This window comes from Callorhinchus milii, unplaced genomic scaffold, assembly GCF_018977255.1.
Source record: "Callorhinchus milii isolate IMCB2004 unplaced genomic scaffold, IMCB_Cmil_1.0 Scaffold11, whole genome shotgun sequence".
Taxonomy (NCBI): domain Eukaryota; kingdom Metazoa; phylum Chordata; class Chondrichthyes; order Chimaeriformes; family Callorhinchidae; genus Callorhinchus; species Callorhinchus milii.
Genome location: NW_024704752.1, coordinates 5965740 through 5986612, shown reverse-complemented (window position 1 = coordinate 5986612; position 20873 = coordinate 5965740). Strand labels below are relative to the sequence as shown.

At 44.3% G+C, this 20873-nt stretch overlaps 1 long non-coding RNA gene across 1 annotated transcript in view; it reads right to left on the bottom strand.

Annotated features, from left to right (window-relative positions):
• Nucleotides 1-14432, bottom strand: part of LOC103176906 — a 32750-nt gene extending 18318 nt beyond the window's left edge. Inside the window, exons 1-2 of the long non-coding RNA XR_487651.1 lie at nucleotides 14344-14432; nucleotides 3903-3975 (exon numbers count right to left, since the gene is read on the bottom strand). This is a non-coding gene — a long non-coding RNA (uncharacterized LOC103176906). The remainder of the gene's footprint in view (nucleotides 1-3902; nucleotides 3976-14343) is intronic.
• Nucleotides 14433-20873: the final 6441 nt, after the last annotated feature.

The window sequence follows — 20873 nt, the reverse complement described above, 5'->3', positions numbered from 1 at the left end:
AGCATTATACTCCAGACTTTCCATAAAGCCTCGAAAGTTATTTGCCTTGCGGCAGCTCTGATTGTAAGTCTGTTTACCCCGGCCGCGATTAGATCGGTTTAATTATTATAAAAGACTGCGAAAATCTTGTGGCTCCATTATGCAAATGGGTCCCCAACACTTCACACAAGTAATTTGTTTGTTTGTGAGGGAGCTGCATCTGCTGCCCCATAAACCAGAGGGCTGTCCTGACAACGTGAAGCCCAGGGTTGGTTTGCAGGGATGTACATGGGAAAGGAACTATCAGCGGGTGATCAGTGCTGTGTGTTTTTTAAAAAATTGTGAATTTTATTCACCGTATTATGCTGTAATGTGCATTTAAAGGAAGAGCTTTTTTTTAAGGATAACTACTAGTTTTATGACAGAATTATTAAACCCAGAATGAATCTAATAACAGAGGCAGCATACTGTGCCCAGCTCAGAGGCTGATGGGAGCAGCTTGGATAGAAAGGCTGCCCTCACTCTCTGGAGGAGGTTGGAGGGAAGAAAAGGGAAAGGGGCTGATGGGCAATTCATCAGTCTCACTCTTTGATTAAATCATCAGGCAGCTTTATGGAGGTGGTAAAGTTGTATTTCAGAAGATCTTCTTCATTTGACAGGTTGTGAGCTGCTTGGAGACTGAGACTCAGGGTTGGATCTCTCCTCCCACTCTGTCAGATGCCATTAAAGCTCAGCACCAACTCCATTATATAGTGTGAAGATCACAAGATCAGATTGTGGAGTCCTGCAGCAGTGAAGGCCAAACCTTAGGCAAATTTCCTTACTCCACACACCTCTGTTTACCTAGCAGTAAGTAGGAACCTGGTTGTTACTCGATTGGCAGATCACTTTCTGGGGGTAATTATCCCATCCCCCAAAAATAAATTGAAAATAATTTGATCATTCAATCCACGACTGTTTGTGTAACACAGCTGTGCACAATTGTCTGCCACATTTCTACCACAAAATAGAGTCAATCCACTTTATGATACATTCTGCAAAGCGCTTTGAGATGCCTCAATGGCATGATGAGGCATTGTATCAAATGCAAGGATTATTATCAATAACGACAGCATCTTGTACCCACGTTTACTAAACCAGCTTCAGTAGCTAAAATGCCCACAAAAGGTAAAAGGTTTGGATTATTCCCCTCCCTTCCTTCCCCCACCCCCATACCCCAAAGGTTTTGACATAATGTCAATGTGTGCTAAATAACCAAAATATTAAATAACTTAAAAATTAGTTATTAAATTAGGGAGGATAAGTTTGCAGGGCTATGGGGAGAGAATGGGGGAGTGGGATTGATTTGGATAGCTCTTTTCAAAGAGCCAGCACAGACACAATGGGCTGAATGGCCTCCTTTCAGTGCTGTATAATTCTAACGATTCTATGATGTATTTAATAAAAGTGAGCCAGAAAATAGAATTATGAGTGTAATAATCACCAGGCACAGTTCTCTTCCGTTCCTCGGACCCATCTCATGATTAAATACTTCATTATTGATAAATATTTCATTATTAATAAGTACTCCAGGGCACCGCTGATGACACACCAGCTCGCCTGACAGACCAATCGCTGGGAGCAAGGATTCTTCCCATTCAGCTCCTGGAGAGCATTAGGTTTACACTGACTGTGAGGCACATAAACTGACCATTCGTTTCACAGAATATATTGTAAAGTGGATTGATTATGTATTTTGTGGGTGAAAACGAGGAAGCCAATTGAGACAATATTAACAAGTTAGGTACAGGTTTGTAAGAGTCAGGGTCAATCCCACCTGAGTGTGCATTAGGCAGTAACCGCTGGAGTTTAAACATGTCTTACACATGGACACGCGTCAGCAAAAGTGTTACAGAGAGAATGTATCAGCCTGGTTCAATCAGTAACCATTCAAGTCAAACAGTTATGGGTTCAAGCTCCGTGTTTGGATTTTAATAGGCTGACACTGCAGTCCAGTGCTGGGGCGTACGACCAAGGTGTCATCTGCCTGTTCAGGTGGACGTTAAAATTCCTATGGTGCTATTCGAAAAGAGACAGGAGTTTCTACAGGTGTTCTTGGCCAACAATCCCCCAGGTAGGATTGGTCATTCATTTCATGGCTGTTTGTGGGACATTGCTGTGACAAATTGGGTGTCGTATTCACCCATAAAATATACTTTACAGATAAATCGAAGTTGCTTTGAAAAGTTGACAATGCAACAATGTGAATCGGTTGACAGGAAAGTGAATCCAGCATCTTGGATCACCTGTGAAATTCAGATCCCACTTCACAAATCCCATATACACTCAGCTTCTACCCTAGCAGCATGGAGACATGCTCCAGAATAGATCAACTTTTAACATTTGTTATTTTGTGCGCATCACACGTCGCCAGCAGTGACTGCAATTCCACAACAACAAAATTACATTTACATTTACACAGCATCTTTCACATCGGAAGGGTATCCCAAGACGCTGGACAATTAAGGGTTTGCACCTGAACTGGAGGTTGGAATTAAAAATGGTGGAGGGTACGGGGGTGGGAAGGTGGCCGAAAGCACAATTAAAGAGGAAAATCGTGAGACCAAATTATTATTTATATTTTTGAAGAAGGCAAGGGAGCCGGTCAGGGGGAAGGATGGAATTCCAGCTAATTTCACATAGGAATATCCCACAAACAGCCATGAAGTGAATGGCAATTCACCCCACATGGTGTGGGCAGAGAAGCTGGGCCTGATTGCCAATGATGGGCTGGGCAGGTCGGGGGCATGAAACAGGCCAGTGCCCGCCGAGCGGAGGGAGTGGACAGATTGGCATAGTGCACAATTACTTTGTGCAGTGACTCATGCAGGTCAATGCTGTTACCCCATCCAAGTAAGTCTCTTTCTGGAGGTTTGGACCATGGAGTTCGAGTATGGGGAAGCTTCAAATCAGCGTTGCTCCAACAAATAAGATTGTTTTCTAAGTCATTTTTAAAATTAGATATTCAGGTATCAATTGTTTTTTTTAACTGGTAATCTATAGATGGGTCTCACAGCTGACATCTTGATGCACTTGCTTTGCCATGCAAGTGCTTCAAACAGTACTGGATGAAAGGATCTATACAGTGTGTGCTGTATATTTTACATGTGAAGTGGAGTCCTGTAGCATAGTGGTTAGAGCACTCGCCTCACAAGCGAGAGGACCTGGGTTTGATTCCCGGGCTGGAAGAAACGTTACGCAAGTTTCCTTACTCCACACGCCTTTGTTTACCTAGTAGTAAGTAGGAACCCAGTTATTAGTCGATTGGCAGGTCGCTTTCTGGGGGTAATAATCTCAAAAATATAAATAATAATTTGGTCACACAATCCACAATGGTTTGTGGGACACTGCTGTGCGCAATTGGCTGCTGTGTTTCACCTGCAAAGAATACAGTCAATTCACTTTACAGTACACTCTGTGACGTGCTTTGAGACGTCTCGAAGATGTGATAAGGCGCTGTATCAAATGTAAAGATTATTATTACCACACTGCAGCCAGTGAAACTTCTGACCCGTGTCAGATTGCACACTACCTGCAGGTGGCACTAGACTCCATAGAAGAATATGACTCATGTAATACCAGTATAATCACACAGTATACACTGGACAAAGACCAACTCAGGTAAATCACTGACTGATCTTTGCAAAATATATTGACACGTGCAAAACACTAGAATATCAAGAGATTCCCACACCAGATAGTGCAGTGTCACTTTCAGCAATCCCATCCATCAGCAACCTTAGTGTGTGTACTGGAGTTTGGCCTTGCATGATTTCAGCTGCCAGGCAATCTGCGTGTTAGCTGCGGAAGATAGTAGAGAGTGTAAACATGGTACTAGTTTTAGTTGTCACCGTAAGGTTTCCACTAGTTCCAGACATGCTTACCTGAGGCTGCTCTTGGTCTTCAGTGATTTTTTTCCTCCTCGAGCATCTGAAACAGATAGCTGTCAGAGCAGCCCTTTATTCAGAAAAGAGAGAAAATAGAAAATAAAACAGAGTGAGAGAGACCATGGACGACCCAAAGTAGATATTAAGGCAACATTTCTAGCCCGTCCCTCATGATCGCTCCCCAGCCGATCATTCCCAGTCAGCTTAAGAGTCTATTCACTTGACTTCCAATATATTGGTGCGCGTATTGGTTGCCCCGTTCGCCCCAAAAAGTCACCACTTTACAGTGTATCCTGTGAAGAGCTTTGAGACATCTCAACAAAGTGATGGAGCACTACATCAAAGGCATTCTTATTTTATGATTATATTCTCACTGGTATTTGTTTCACACAAACGCTGTTAGAATTCGAGCAGTGATCAGATGACAGCTATAAATGTCACTGATATGAATCTAATCAAAAATCACATCATCTAAGCTGACACTCCAGAGTAGTGCTGGGCACGTGTTGCATTGTCAGAGGTGCCGGTCTTCGGATGAGACATTACACCGAGGTACCATCAGGTGAATACTAAAGATCCCACTCTGCCAGTGTGTGCTGAGCTGCTGCTCTGACACTGGGTGGCAGTGTTTCACAGCTCTTCCCTGGTTGTACAGACACGTGCTCGGATTCCACACGGTGCTCCACATTGAGACAGGAATCTGACGACACAAAAGCCAGTTTGTTTCTCATTGACTGCTCACTTCTGACTGGTGTATGAAGTGTTGCCGGGATCTCAGAGAGAGAGAGAGAAAGAGAAAGTGAGAGATGGCTAGTGCATGGGGAATTAGCAGCTCCAACACAGATCCCTGGCCAGATCCGAGACAACCACCACACACTCACATTATATGGCCCAGTACAACATGCTCAGGGAAGCTCCAGTCAGGGTGAGCTGCGGACAGGATGGAACACGTGACTCACACAGCCCAGGAGGTGCCCCTCACTTGAGTGTCTCCTTATTGTTGGGACACTGCTGTGTGCAATTGGCTGCCGTATTTCGCCCACGCAATACACAGCCAATACATTTTCCATTATATTCTGTGAAGAGCTTTGAGACGTGTCAATGACATGATAAGGAGCTATATCAAATGCAAGGATTATTATATGCCAAATGTCCAATTTGGTACGTAAGGAGATACTCAGACAGTGCTCTCAATGGCAAACTACGCGATATTAGCTGGTTAGACTCCAGGAGTATCCCAATGCACACTCTGAGGTCCCCGATCCTTGGCTCTTTCCAATCTGCGCCTAATATTTTCCGGAATTAGGTGAGCTGAATGCATTTTTCCAGGGAGAGAGTGCACATTCCATTCCAACAATCTATGTCTGGGATTTCCATGTGTAGGTGGTTTGCTTAGAATTCTCAGTTTGGTTTGGATACTCTTAAGCACGGTGATGGTTTTCCACATGTATCAGACACCCGGCTGACCAAAAAAAAATCCATATAGACATCAAACGTTAGAGATTACACAGGAGGGTATTCAACAACAACACCTTACAATTACACAGAGCCCTTTGCGATAGCGTTACAGAGCGCTGTACGGTGATGGGGTTAGACCCCGAACAAGGGAGAAAGGGGCGGGGGAGGTAATCATAGGTGAGGTTGAAGAAGTAAGTCTTCAGGTGGGATTTAAAGATATATAAATAAGGGACGAGGCAGAGTCGAGGCAACCAATATTCAGGGCATCATCTATGTGCTGGTGCTAGCTATTCCTTCCCTTTTTAGAAAGCTGTTCCATTAGGTATTCTGTGTTGACCTACACTCACTACTTCTCCAGAAAATCTGATGAAGCACTTTGAGGCACCTCGATGACGTGATAAGTCGCTGTGTCAATTGCAAGGATTATTATTATTATTAATGTCTCTTTTATCCCCAACTCTCGCTTCCTGCCTCCCACCACTTTGTGGTACCAAGTTATTTCTAGTTCCATGCATCATGACTATAGCCAGGAATTTCTGATTCGCCTACAAAATAAACACCATCACTGCACTTTACAACAAATCCTGTGAAGCACTCCCGACATGAAAGGGCCAGATTAAGTGTAAGGATCTTTGTTATTATTGTTAATTCCAGCCTCCCCGATGTTCAGGCAGAACTGATGTACTTCGGGTTAACCTTGGCTTCCTCTCAGCCACTTACATATATCGCTTGATTACACTAACTAGAACCTCACCTGCTTCCTCTCACATTGCCTCAAGGACTGCCTGTACATGCTGTCCGCCCAGGTTGCCTGGTTTGTGTTTTCTGTGTAGTGTGCGTTTCTGCATCTGCTGATGCTGCGTGCGAGACAGATGACTGAGCTGGAATTTAACCGCAGGCTTCATTCCTGACAACCAATATGACAAACCTATTTAATACATCTCCTGATTGTCCATAACATCCCTAACCCCGTGGAATTACAACAACAACTTGCAATTATATAGCGCTCCTCATATGGGGTAGCGCCCCAAATACTGCCTGGTCTATAATGTGATGCCCCTGGTTTACAGCTAGAGAATGTAGAGAGCCTTTCCTCACTGTGTAATAATAACCCTTACATTTTATACGGTCTTTTCATGTCGGGAGAATATCTCAAAGTTCTTTGCAGAATTTACTGTAAAGTGCAGCGACTTTGCTCTTGAATGTGGCAGCCAATTTGCATGCATCAATGTCTCTTAAATCAGACATGAAGCAAATGATCAATTTTATTGTATTGTTGGCCAGGATAGAGCCAGAGAGAAACTTCTCTTTTCAATAATGTCATGGAATCTTTAACATTCAACTGACCAGGCAGACATGGCCTTGGCTTAATATTTCATCTGAAAGACAGCAGCTCAAACAATATAGCACTGCACTGGAGTGTCAGACTATTCCTGATATGGAACTTCAACCCACAACTTTCTGACACAGAGGCGAGAGTGCGACCAAGGAACCTGCAGGGACCCTCTCATCTCTGTGAGAGTCTTGTGCTCCAATAGTCTATATGGATGTCCATCCCCACCATTCCTTCCTTTTTCCCATCATTTAAATCTTTGCTCTTTGACCTCTCAGTGAGCTTTGACCTTTCCGTCAGTGAGCAAGTAGTAAACTTATGGAACAGGCTCCCCAAAGAAACAGTGGATGCAGAAAGTATTGATTCTTTCAAGAACAAATTGGATAGATTTCTGTTCGGAAATAACATCTCGGGATACAATATATAGTTTGGGTCATGCGACTGCCAGGATGGAGGTAATCAAACTGGATGGACTTTGGTCTTCTTTCACCAGCAAATTCTTATGTTCTTAGAGTAGCTTTGACCTCTATAATCAGACAGTAATGCCGGATGTGTCCTGGGTAGCATTCCTCTTTCCACTTACAGAGATTTTTTCCCATTTCACTCAATACAATCGTAAAAAGAACTCCTTTCTCCCCTTGTTTTATTTTAATTTTTCATTCCAACTGATTCCTCCCCTCTAAAACTCCAGCACCTCTGCATTATTCAGTCTGTTATTTATTTAGTTATCATACAGCATCAAATTTGTTGTTCAAAATGATGAGGGGTTTTGATAGAGTAGGTAGGGAGAAACTGTTTCCTCTGGAGAGTGGGTCGGTAACCAGAGGACACAGATTTAAAATTATTGGCAAAAGAACCAGAGCTTGAGATGAGGGCAATCGTTTTTCACCCAGAGAGTTGTTAGTCTAGAATGCACTGCCTGAAAGTGTGGCTGAAGCAAATACGATAATAACTTTCATAAGGGACGAATTAGATTGGTAATTATAAAGTTAAAACATTGGCAAGGCTATGGGGTAAAAGCGGAGGAGTGGGACTAGTTGGTAGCTTATTCAAAGACCCGACATAGGCACAATGGTCCAAATGACCTCCTTCTATGCTGTAAGATTCTATAATTTTACAAAACTTAATTGTACAGCATTCCCTGAAGTCCCAGTGCCTCCGGTCTAACCCAGTTAGTGAGTTCGGCGTAACCCAGTTAGTGCCTCCAGCATAATAATATTCCTACTCCTTGCATTTGATATAACGCCTTATCACATCATTGGAACACTTCACAGTATATACTGTAAAGTGAATTGACTGTATATTTTGTCGGCCAAACACGGTAGCCAATTGCGCACAGCGGTATCCCACAAACAGTTGTGGATTAAGTGATCAAATTATTATTCTTTAAAATATTTTTTAAGGGATTATTACACCCAGAAAAGCAAATCCACCAATCCTCTAACATCTGGGTTCCCACATACTGCTCGATAAACAGAGGCATGTGGGAGTAAGGAAACTTGCCTAAGGAGTTGAACCTGGGTTCTCTCTTGCGAGACGAATGTGCTAACCACTACGCTACAGGAATCCATCTCCACGGCCTTGCTCCCTGACCTACCCCAGTTTCTTCACACGAGTCCCTCACAGCGAGCACAGCTGCCGAGAGACTCGGTTACAGGGTTTGGAAGACATCAACCTTATTTTTATCAAAAGTCCATATTTCGGGAACAATTGTGAACATTGCTGCTCCCAACAATAACTAACTGGCTGCTTTCCTCACAATGGCAATGATTCGGATAATAACCCTAATTAGTCCAAGACCGAGTTTCGCACAGTAAAGACATCTGCGATGCATTATTGCACCAATAGTAAAACACTAATTATGGAAATAAAAGCGAGGGGCTGAGAGCACAGAAGTCAAGTTGCAATTTTCAGGGGGGTGTTCAGGGGCTTTTATTGTTAGCGAATGTGAAGTAGGGTTACCCAGCTCCCACTTCACCAGAGACACACTACATGAATGCCATCAAATCTGGACATCCTGTGATTTAAGGACCTATTGGACGTGGAGTCCTGTAGCTCAGTGGTTAGAGCACTCACTTTGCAAGTGAGACACCTGGGTTCAATTCCAGGCAGGGCGAAACCTTGGGCAAGTTTCCTTACTCCACACGCCTAATAATAATTCCTCCAAAAAATAAAACAATAATAAATTGGTCATTTTCAATTTATGACTGTTTGTGGGACATTGCTATGCGCAATTGGCTGCCGCGTTCGCCCACAAATATGCAGTCAATTGACTTTACAGTATATACTGTGGAGCGCTTTGGGACATCTAGAAGACGTGAAAGCGCTATATCAAATGCAAGGATTATTATTATTATTGGAATTCATTCTCATTAATAGTGATGCAACAATGGAGGAACTTAAAGACTTTTAAACCACACCAACATTTATAAATAATCACAATAGCAGCACGTCAAACTGTTTTCCAGGGCCTTGGGACGTCCTCCCATTGTGAAAGGTGCTACACAAATGTAATTTTGTTGTTGTATTTTGTTATTGTTGTTGTTTGTTCAAAAAGGGACTAATAATAAGCCTTGCATTTAATATAGTACCTTACCACATCTTCGAGATGTCTCAAAGCACTTCACAGAATGTAAAGTGAATTGATTGTATATTTTGTGGGTGAAACATATGTTTTGTGGGTCATACATAGTCAAATTGGAATTATTAAGTATCTATACAACATGTTTTGCACCCTAAGGAGAGACAATGCATCTCTTCACATTGCTAAATTCATCACAATATACAGAGGGCTGTAGTCTTATTTTTAAAAGATAGATTTTGCTCAGCTTCATCTCTCTCTCTCTCGCAACATAAAACTGCGTTACTCACAAATCAGTTCAACTCACGGGCCAAGATACCAGAGGAACTCCTTAGGAACATGATGGATTTTTGAGTCAAGGTTTGAAGGACGAAGCAATCTTTACTTTCCAAAAAAAATTGGATATTATGACTTTGATGAGGCTGCTCTGAGGGGAACTGTATTATGGTATCCAGCTGGATAATCAAAAAACAATTTTAGACACACATGCACAAAAATAATCACTCCTTTTTTAATAATCCTTAAAATTGAGGTCAGCAACAAAATTTGTTAAATTAAAGCAACGTGCTGGTTGTGTGCAGAAACTCACGACTCCCCCACAACCAATCAAGTCTACTCCACCAGTATATTACATCATGGCTAATCTACCTACAAAGTACACATGGTCACAGCACTTCTTATGAAGCCCTATCAGACATCTTGGCAACAACAATTTGCATTCATATAGTAACCTCCACGCAGGGCAGCATCTCAGAGCGCTTAACAGTGGAGGAACCTGACTCCAAACTAGGGGGACATGGTGGGAGAGGTGACCATAAGCCCAGTCTAAAAGGAAGGTTTTCAGCCGGAACTTGAAAAAGGGAGAGGGGGGGCAAGGCAGAGGGATTGAGGTAGAGTGTTCCAGAATGTTGACAACGTGATACGGCACTATATCAACTACAAAGACTATTATTAATAATATTATGAACTTAATTCCATTTCTCTGCCCTTTCAGCATATTTTTTTCACCAAATATTCAGCCACCTCCCTCATATATATTTCAATTGACCCGGTGCTGACATCCTTTTGGGAGAGTGAATTCCAACCTCTCTGTGTGAAAGCATGTTTTGTGTTTCACTCTGACTGGTTTAAGTTTGAGTTTAACATGAAGTTTTTTTGTTCTCGATTCTCCAAACGGAGGAGCAAGTTTTTCTCTGTCTGCCACGTCAGGTCCTTTTATCATCTTAAACTCATCTGTACTGTACATCTGTACACATAAGCGACAGATTCCCTTGCTTGGCGTCAGGCTTCACTGCTGTTAAGCCCTCCAAGATGTTGCCCCGGGTGAAGGGTGCTATGAAAATACAAGTTGTTGTTGTGGCTAGGGCAAGAAATAGGTCAGTGCTGCCATCTATTCCTTCATCCAGGTCATGAACATATATGTGAGTGAGTGTGTACGTACCATTGTCTCTGTAGCAAGCTTCCCGCTGCTTGTTCAGCTAGGACCACCTTACCTATTCAGGTTTCAGCTTGAAGGGTTAACAGGAGCTGAGTGGGAAGAATCTCTGGCACCAGTTGTTGAATTTTCAGTGACATGAATGATCCACAAGGTTACTGGCGAGTCTGCAGTCAAGTCTGCTTCACTCAAATACCAAGATTCGGACAGTGCTTGAACACAGACATTTCCTCGGCTGAACCAATATGCACGGGGAAGGGGGAGTATTGATTTGAAGAAGGGATCCAGCAAATAATTACATCAAAACACGATTGATTCACAATAAGCGCCAATCTGTGGTACCAGTATCCAGCCCAGTCACTGAGCCTTCAAGTGTGGAGAGAAATTCCACTTAACTCTAGATTAACTCTATTTTCTTAGCATTTTAGGGCTTAATGTCTTAACAGTTTTAATGTTGTCTGTGGTTCTTAAATAAAACTGGCTTTGAAATAAAGAGTATTTAAGAATTTATCAAATTTTGGACCCTCTGAGATTCAGAAAATAGAGAAAGTCTAAACCTAGGTGGAATTTCTACCACTTAGTTTCCACTAAATTTGATTTTCCTCCTAAAATTAAGTTATTATTTGCTTAGGTTGCCTTGGTTACATCAGCAGTTAGAGAGAAAGAAAGAGAGTGAGTGAGAGAGAGAAAGGCTCAAATACATCACGTTCAGTTCTATTCTTTATCATTGAAATAAAGAATCTCAGAGTTTTCAGTGATTAAGGGACCAGTGTGTTCTTCCCAAGGATGTTTTCAGATTCAAAATCATCACAAAAGTTAATTAGTTGACAAAATGTCCTTGAACATGTACCAGTTGTTTTCTAAATATTTAAGAAAAAAGTAAAACAGAGGTTTCTTTACTCTTCGATTATCTTCCTGTTTCCCCATTCTGTGGAGTCCTGTAGCCTAGTGGTTAGTGCTCTCGCCTCCCAAGCGAGAGGACCAGGGCGAGCCGAAAACCTAGCCAAGTTTTCATACTCCACTCCTGGAGCTCTGTGAATGAATGACACTTTCAGAGCAGAATTAATGGAGCGTGGATTGCACCGTTGGTCAGTGGGGAGCTGGGAAGCTGTCACATTGAGTTCTTGATTGTACTGAGGAAGCTCTGGCATCCAGGCGCCTGCTGATTTTCAAATGTCACTCAGCACATTTTGTTAAACATGTTATTCGGAATGTTAAAGTGTCTCAGACTAAAATCTCAGTACATGTCAATTGTTCCTCTATTTCCCCTCCACCCCTACCCCTACGAAGGCCGTAACTTTTCCAAGGCTGGATGTTGAAACACTTTATAAAATCCATTGCCAAACCACCAAAGGCAGTGGCTGGAGGGAAACTGAACCCCGCAGATGTGGAGTTGGCCTGTCAGCCTCTCCCAGCAGCCAAAGCACTCCACAAAACAAGTCAGGTACTAACAAAGTTTTTTTTTTACAACCCAAGCCTAACCAGCTCCTTCCCTCTCAGAGCCAGAGCGATTCTGCAAGTAAACATGTCATGCACATACAGCATCGCTCTGAGAGCCCTGTGTGCATTGTCACAGGATTCAAAGGTCATCTGGTTGACCACCGCAGATGATGGGACTGAAGTAGAGAGCTCCAGTGGCCTCAGGTATTCAGCACTCTGAGGCGCTATCATGGGTGAAAGTCACTATAAAAACACAAGTTGTGAGCACCAGCCATAGAACCACAGATACAATGGAGAAAGAGCAGGAAATGGGTTTAGAGTAGAGAGCTCTGGTGGGGGAGTGAGCAGAACCACAAACATGATAAACCTCATTCTGTGTTATTATGTGTTCTCCTATCGTACTGTGTATAAATCTATAATGTGGACCCTCCTAGTCAGATCACCTCAATCGCAACATTAAGTCAAACAAAAGGCATGAAGCTTGATATAGAGGCTAAAATTTATGTCGGGGGGATCACAAGATATATTGTACTGTGTGTTTTGTGGGCAAATGCAGCAGCCAAGTTGCATGCAGCAGTGAACCACAAACAGCTGTGATGTTCATGACCAATTTTATCTGGGGACTCGGAGAAACTACCTTCTTTTTTGGAATAGTGCCTTGGGATCTTTAATGTTCACCTAAACAGGCAGATGGAACCTCAGTTTGATGTCTCAGTTGAAGGACAGCACCTCAAACAATGCAGCACGCCCTCCACGTGCCATCATAGACTAAATGCATTCCAAGTCCCGATGGGGGGAGCTTGAATCCAAGATCTTCTGGCTCAGAAGTGAGAGCATTACCAGCTGAGCCTAGCTGACACATTTAAGGGCAGTTTCCTACAAATGTCACCCCTATGATTCCAACACAATAAAAATAATGCCCCTTCATCTTATGTATAGAATTAATAGGGGTGTGTTCAAAAGTTCGGGTGTCTGGCTTGCAAGCCGAAATTCCTGATGCTTATTTCCAGGAGCCAGTGAGCTATGTTTAGTGCACATGTCTGATTGAACTAGAGGTATGCTGCTGCCTCCCAGAGAGAACAGATCAAACTCAGATGTTCAGCCTGCACAATGTCACTTCCTCTGCATCCCACAGTGACTTACAACATGAAAAATTCCATCCAAATTCTCAACAACAAATAACCAGGTGTGTGGAGTCCTGTAGCGTATTGTGTAGAGCACTCACCTCTCAAGCGAGAGGACCCGGGTTTGTTTCCTGGGCGGTAAGAAACCATGGGCAAGTTTGCTTACTCTTTACTTAGCAGTAAGTAGGAATCGTGTTGTTAGCCGATTGGCGGATCGCTAATAATCCCTTCAAAAATAATAACAATAATTTGGTCTCTCAATCCACGACACTTTGTGGGACACTGCTATGCACAATTGGCTGCTGCATTTTGCCCACAAAATACAGAGTCAATTCAATTTACAGTATATTCTGCTTTGAGACGTCTCAACAACGTGATAATTTAATATAGTAAATGCAAGGATTATTATTATAGTTCAGGAATTTACATAGCTCTTCCCACTGATCCAAACTGCCAGACAGAACTCCAGCGTGGAGATTTGAGAGCAGTCTTTCATCACACTCAAAATCCATTACTGGCCCGCTTGTCCCACTAACCCGCCTTTGTCCTTTCTTATAAGAAGATGTTAAGCCTCTCTATTATTTTTGGTAACGCATGTTGAGTTTTTACTCAGAATAATAAACTTGAAAACCTGCTGACCGTCTGCTGCCCTCTCTACCCCTGTCAAGCCAATATTGAATGAAACTTGAGAAAAATAAATAGGTAGGGGTCCCCTCATGGCAGGGGAGAGATCTAAAAGGAATGACATTCCCTGGGCAGGAGGCCATGAGTCCAAATACATTAACGAACAAATTTGATTCAAAATGAGACATTTTCTATTGGTCAAAAAAGTCATTCTTTTGAGAAAAAGCAACCCTGAAAAAGTACCTGTGTTGAATGTGAACAAGACTGAGGCCCTCCTGATTGGCTCGCGCCAGCGCCTCAGCACCTCAGGCTCTGGCAGCATAAACCTCCATGGTTGCATACTACAACTCACCAAGGCAGTCAGGAACCTGGGTGTCTTGTTCGACCCTCAACTGTCTTTTCTCCCCCACATTCAAGCCATGGCCTGCTCTGCCTTCCCTCACCTCCGTAACATCGTCCGACTCCGCCATTACCTCACCCCTCAGGCCACTGAAATTCTTGTTCATGCCTTCATCACATCCAGGGCTCGACTATGCAAACGCCCTGCTTGTCAACCTTCCCAACTCCTCCCTCCACAGGCTGCAGATAATCCAGAACTCTGCAGCCCGTGTCCTCTCCCGCACCAAACTCCGTGACCCCATCTCCCCCACTCTCGCCCGACTCCACTGGGTCCCTGTCTTTCAAAGGATCCAGTTCAAGATCCTGGTCCTCACCTACAAAGCCCTCCATGGCCTCGCCCCACCCTACCTCTGCAACCTCCTAATCCCCTACCAACCCGCCCGTTCCCTCCGCTCAGCTGGCTCCAGCCTGCTCTACGTCCCCTGACCCACCCGCCCCACCATTGGCAAGAGAGCCTTCATCCACTCTGTCCCCAACCTCTGAAATTCCATCCCCCACTCACTCCGCCTCGCCCCCTCCTTAGCCTCCTTCAAGTCCCACCTCAAGACCCTTCTCTGCGACCATGCCATCGGCCACCCCCCTTCCCCTCCCCTCCTTTCCCCCCACCCCCGCGACCCCAGCTCAGGTCTGAAATGCTGTACTCTGTCCTCCCAACGTGAAAGGCGCTATACAAATGTAATCTTGTTGTTGGGTGCTGAATGAAGGTCCTCAGCCTTACCTATCAACCCCTTCACACCCTAGTACCTCTCTATCTGATCTTCTCCTACTTCCTGTAGCGTATAGATCACTCGCCTCGCAAGCAAAAGGATCTGAGTTTGATTCCCGGGCAGGTTGAAACCTTAGGCAAGTTTCCTTACTCCACACACCTCTGTTTACCTAGCAGTAAGTAGGAACCCAGTGGATCGGTGGATTGTTCTCCGGGGTAGTAATCCCTCCCAAAATATTTTAAACCTGATTAAGCAGACGGTATCACGGATTAACGTCTCATCTGAGGGAACTGACAATGCAACATCCCCAATCACTGCATCAGAGTGTCATCTTAGACTATGTGATTCCAAGCTCCGATGTGAGGCTTGTAACCCACAACCTTCTGACTCAGAGTCGAGAGCTCTACCACTGAGCCAGGCTGACACACTACATGAAAGGTGCCAGATAAATACAAGCTGTTATGTTATTGGCAAACTCACATTTTTTTCAGATTGATAAGCGTATACAATGGGAACGATTGTCTCAAGGCTGTAATATTTCAGAATTGCAACAGTGTTAGTCCAGGAAAAAAACAGCCAGCATCTATAACATTGCAACAAGCACAACTCACAACCTCGGTTGACTTTCACAAGAGGCTTTGTTTGAATTTTCGCCCATACTACAGTCATTTCAAATTAACCTTTCTGCTTTCTTTTCCCATGTTTCAAACACCAAATTAGGAATCAGAGAATCATAGAATATTACAGCACAGAAGGAGGCCATTTGGCCCATCGTACCTGTGCTCGATCTTTGAAAGAGATACTCAATCAGTCCCACTCCTCTGAACTTTCCCCATATTCTTTCAAATTTTTCCTTTTCAAGTACCTATCCAAGTATTTGAACCACTCAAGAATAGCAACAAAATATATGTTAAATCATACTTGAACAGTGCAATATTGTAAATATTACCCTGCTACACAACCCAATCCAATCTGGCAGATATTGATGACAAGTCTTTCCCAGAACAGTAGAATAAGAATATTTTTGAGGTAGCTAAATTTATCTCAACGGTTAAAAGCTGGACGTTTAGTAGCTGGCAATAATTTCTGTCAGTGCTTTGGAGCAGTAGATTTGTCACAGCATGAAATGTGCACTAATAACTATGGAGGAGCCAGCTTTTCTGCTGTAAACAAACATGCCTGACAATAATCAAACCTGGAGCTAATTTCATAAAGCACACAAAAACGGAGAGTATACATATCATTGTCCACGTCACACTCATTCCCCCCACCACCACCCTCACACACATACACACACACACGCACGCCACACCCAGCCTCAAAGTAATAGAAAAAATCCTGAGCTCAAAGTGTTTTGGAATTAAAAGTGGCATTTCAATGCCCTACATTGGAGTAGAATAAAGACAGGTTGGATAAAGTGGTTGAAGCTGGCTGGGTGAAATCAGAGTGCTCGGAGGCGACTGATTACAGAGCGGGAGTTAACACCAGTGATAAAGGAAGGAACAAATTAGTTCCTTAATGAGTTCCTTGTGCTTAAACCGCAATGCAGTGCTCAGCACCAAAACAGACAGCGAGCAGGTTCTTCACGAGTGTAGCTAAAAGGGGAAAGAAGCAATGCTATAACCTGATAGAGATCTGATTATTATTATTATCTGCTCTGGTCCCACATGGAGTATGGTTACATGTCTGGTTGCCACATTAACTATAAGGTCACTTTGGAGGGGATAAGGACAACATTTGCACTTAAACAGTATCTTCCACATAGAGCATCTCAAAGCTCTTTACATGAATGGTATGGGACACAAGGAAGGTAAGTGGAGGTTAGTCCATGACTCTGTCCTTGACTGGTTCAGTTCATACCTCTCACACCGGCTCCACTTCATCTCCACAAATGGTTTTTCCTCTAGCCCCCTCACTGTCTCATGCGGAGTTCCTCAAGGCTCTGTCCTTGGTCCCCTCCTCTTCAATATCTATATGCTCCCTCTTGGTGACATCATCTGCAGACATGGGATCAATATCCACATGTCTGCAGACGACATCCAACTGTACCACTTTGCCTCCACCCTTGACTCCAGGATCACTGCTGTCCTGACAGAATGTCTGTCAGATATCAAGTCTTGGATGAGAGCTAACTTTCATCAGTTGAATGTCAACAAGACCAAGGCCCCCCTGATTGGCTCCCATCAGCGCCACCACACCTAGGACACTGACAGCATCACCATCCATGGATGCAAACTCCACCTTATTAAGCCAGTCCGGAACCTTGGGATTTTGTTTGACCCTCAACTATCTCCTTTCTAACCCACATCTGTGCCATGACTGGTTCTGCCTTCCCCCATCTCCACAACATCGCTCAGCTCTGCCACTGTCTCACGCTGCAGGCCACCGAAACCCTCATACACACATTCATTATATCAAGGCATGACTATGCAAATTCCTTGCTTGTCGGCCTCCCCAACTCCTCCCTCCATAGGCTGCAGATCATCCAGAACTCTGCAGCCTGTGTCCTCTCCCACACCATGCTCTGTGATCCTAACGTTCATCTTCGTCCGACTCCACTGACTTCCCATCGCACAAAGGATACAGTTCAAGATCCTGGTCCTCACCTTCAAAGCCCTCCATGATCTTGCTCCCCTCTACCTTTGTGACCTCATAACCCGCTACCATCCTGCCCGCTCCCTCCCCTCAGCGGGCTCCGGCCTGCTTCACGTCCCCCGCCTTGCTAGCCCCATCATTGACGGGCGGGCCTTCTGCCACTCTGCCTCCACCCTCTGGAACTCCATCCCGCAGTCCCTCCACCTCGTCCCCTCCCTTGCCGCCTTCAAGACCCATCTCAAGACCCTACTTTTCGACCGTACTTTCGATCTCCCTGATTCCCTCCTGCCCTCCATCCTCCCCGATCCGGATGCCCAGCTCGGGTCTGAAACTCTGACTGTCAAGCGCCTTGGGATGTCCTCCCAACGTGAAAGGCATTATACAAATGTAATTTTGTTGTTGTCACAGAGGTAGATTTTTAAGGAGACCTTTGAAGATCAGGGAGAGAGGCATAGATTCTGGGAAGCAGAACTCGGAGGTAGAGAAAAGTGGTCTTGGTCAAGAAGCGAATATACTAAACTACAACTGGGGAGGTTTACGAGGTCAGAGCCAGCGGTAAGCAAATGCTGGCAAGAGATGAGGTTGGCAAGGATGAGGCAACAAGGTGCTTTCAGTTATATTGAGGTTCAGCTAAAGGAAATTAACAATAATCCTCCCATTTTTGAGGGATTCTTAACCCCAGTAAGTGATCTGCCAACAACCAGGTTCCTACTTACTGCTAGTTACACAGAGCTGTATGGAGTATAGAAACTTGTCTAAAGTTTTTCCCCGCCTGGGAATAAACCATTGTGTACAACTTTACACTGGGTGAGGCAATTATTGCATAGAGTTATTGCACGTTGACCCCGCTTTGAAGCTCTGCAAATTCTTGCAGCAATAATATTCAATTGTGCCTTTATATAATGCACCTGTTTTCTTATTCCATTCTGCACCACATCCTACTAGGGAAAAATGGCAGATTCTAATCTTAGCACACAAAGTATTAAGTCAGTTGAGGACTGTGCCAGGGTTCAGCATTAACATCTCACTCATCTGTGAATATACAATTCTGTTTCCAATTAGTGTAACTCTTTACTGTCGGCAGGTTACTCATTACTGACTCCAGCCTCAATAACAGATGAAAGGTGTAGCCTGGAGTCCGAGTTTGTGAACATGTGTTTGTTCATTCAGTGCCTGGAATCAACCTTGATCGGCTTGCAGAGAGGCAACAACTGCACCTCCCTTCCAACTGGTGGAACCGTCGCTCAATGGGAAGGGATGTTTGTCCGAGCTGAAGACAAGAAAATGGTAACAATGCTCTCACACATTTCATGCTGAGCTATGCTTCCCATCAGGCAGCTCACAGTGAGTGAGTTCCTGGTACCTCCTGTTCACCTAGTGAGGGCTCAAACCCCCTTGCTTGTCAGATGTCAAATGACCCCCCCTGATGGGTGGGCGTTGGGTGGGTAAGTGGGTCTCCAGGGCATTACTGCTGACAGTTTTTCAGCTGCTTCCATTTGCTGATGAGTCCAGCAATGTACGCTAGCCTATAGTGGATCTAAAGGGACTTTAGGAAGAACTTCTTCACACAGAGGGTGGTGAAAATGTAGAACTCACCGGTTGAAGCAAAGACCATCAGTGTTTATAAGATGGAAACTTAGTTGGTGGGGGCAGGTGAGGTTCAGAGGTAATGAAGTAAAGAGAGAGACAGTCAGAGCAATAAAGATCAGGATATCAAGAACAAAAGAGAGACAGAACGGTATTAAGGAGCAAGACATCTGAGACTGGACACAGTGAGAATATCTCTCAGATATCAAAATGTGCCTTGTATCTGGTCCAACAACAATAAATGGTAGGAATGGACTGTTTTAGGATCGCTAATATAATCTTTATATGTAAAGACTTGGTACATATCCTTCTCTGAAAAGTGGACAAAATGTTCTTCTGTATCAGAAATCTCAGGTTCCAGGTTCAGCTCACTGCTGCTTACGAGTATGGCAAGGCCTCCAAGGTGGGTGTGGTGTCTGAAATCTACATCAGCGCAGAGCTGGTGAGCTGTTCAAGCCCTCACTGTACTGGTGGGAATGCACACAGGTGTCCTGGCAATCTCACCGCTCCCGCTGCTAGATGGAGATGTTTCTTCCATTCCTGGGGACTTGACAGGAGATGAACTGCAGTGCTGGGAGCTGTAAGGTTTTCCTGAAATCCGTTTATGAGATCAAATGTGAGCTGTCACTCAAAACCATGAGAGACCAAGATATGAAAGCTTTTGCTTCAGACACACACTATTCAGTGCCCCTCACGCACACTGTGCACTGCTCGTTCACACACACTGTGCAATGACCGCTCACACACACACACTGTGTGTGTACACACAATATACACTACCCGCTCACACACTGTACACTGCTTGCTCACACACACTAAATACTATTTGCTCACACACACTGTGCAATGACTGTTCACACACACTGTACACTGCTCGTTCGCACACACTGTATACTGCCTGCTCACACACACACTATACACTACCCGCTCACACACTACACTACCCACTTACATACATTGTACACTACCTGCTCACACACTCTGCCCACTCACACACAATGCACACTACCCGCTCACACACAATGTACGCTACCCACTTACACACACTGTACACTACCCGCACACACTCTGTACACTACCCACTCACACACACACTGTACACTATCCGCTCACACACTGTACAGTGCCCGCTCACACAGTCTGTACACTGCCCACTTGCACAAACACAGTACACTACCTTCTCACACACTATACACTACCCGCACACACTGCACACTGCCCGTTCACACACTGTACACTGCCTGCTCACACACAAAATATACACTATACACTCACACACACTGTACACAACCCGCTCATGCACACTGTACACTGCTCACTCACACACACCGTACACTACCTGCTCATGTGCACTATACACTACCCGCTCACACACACTGCACACTACCCGCTCACACATACTATGCACTACCTGCTCAGATATTGTACGCTACCCGCTCACACACTGTACACTGCCCGCTCGCACACACTCTACATGCCCGCACACACACTGTACACTACCCACTCACACACACTGCATACTGCCCACTCACACACACTGTACACTATTCGCTCACACACACAGTGTACACTACCCACTCACACACACTGCATACTGCCCGCTCACACACACTGTACACTATTCGCTCACACACACAGTGTACACTACCCACTCACACACATTGTACACTATTCGCTCACACACA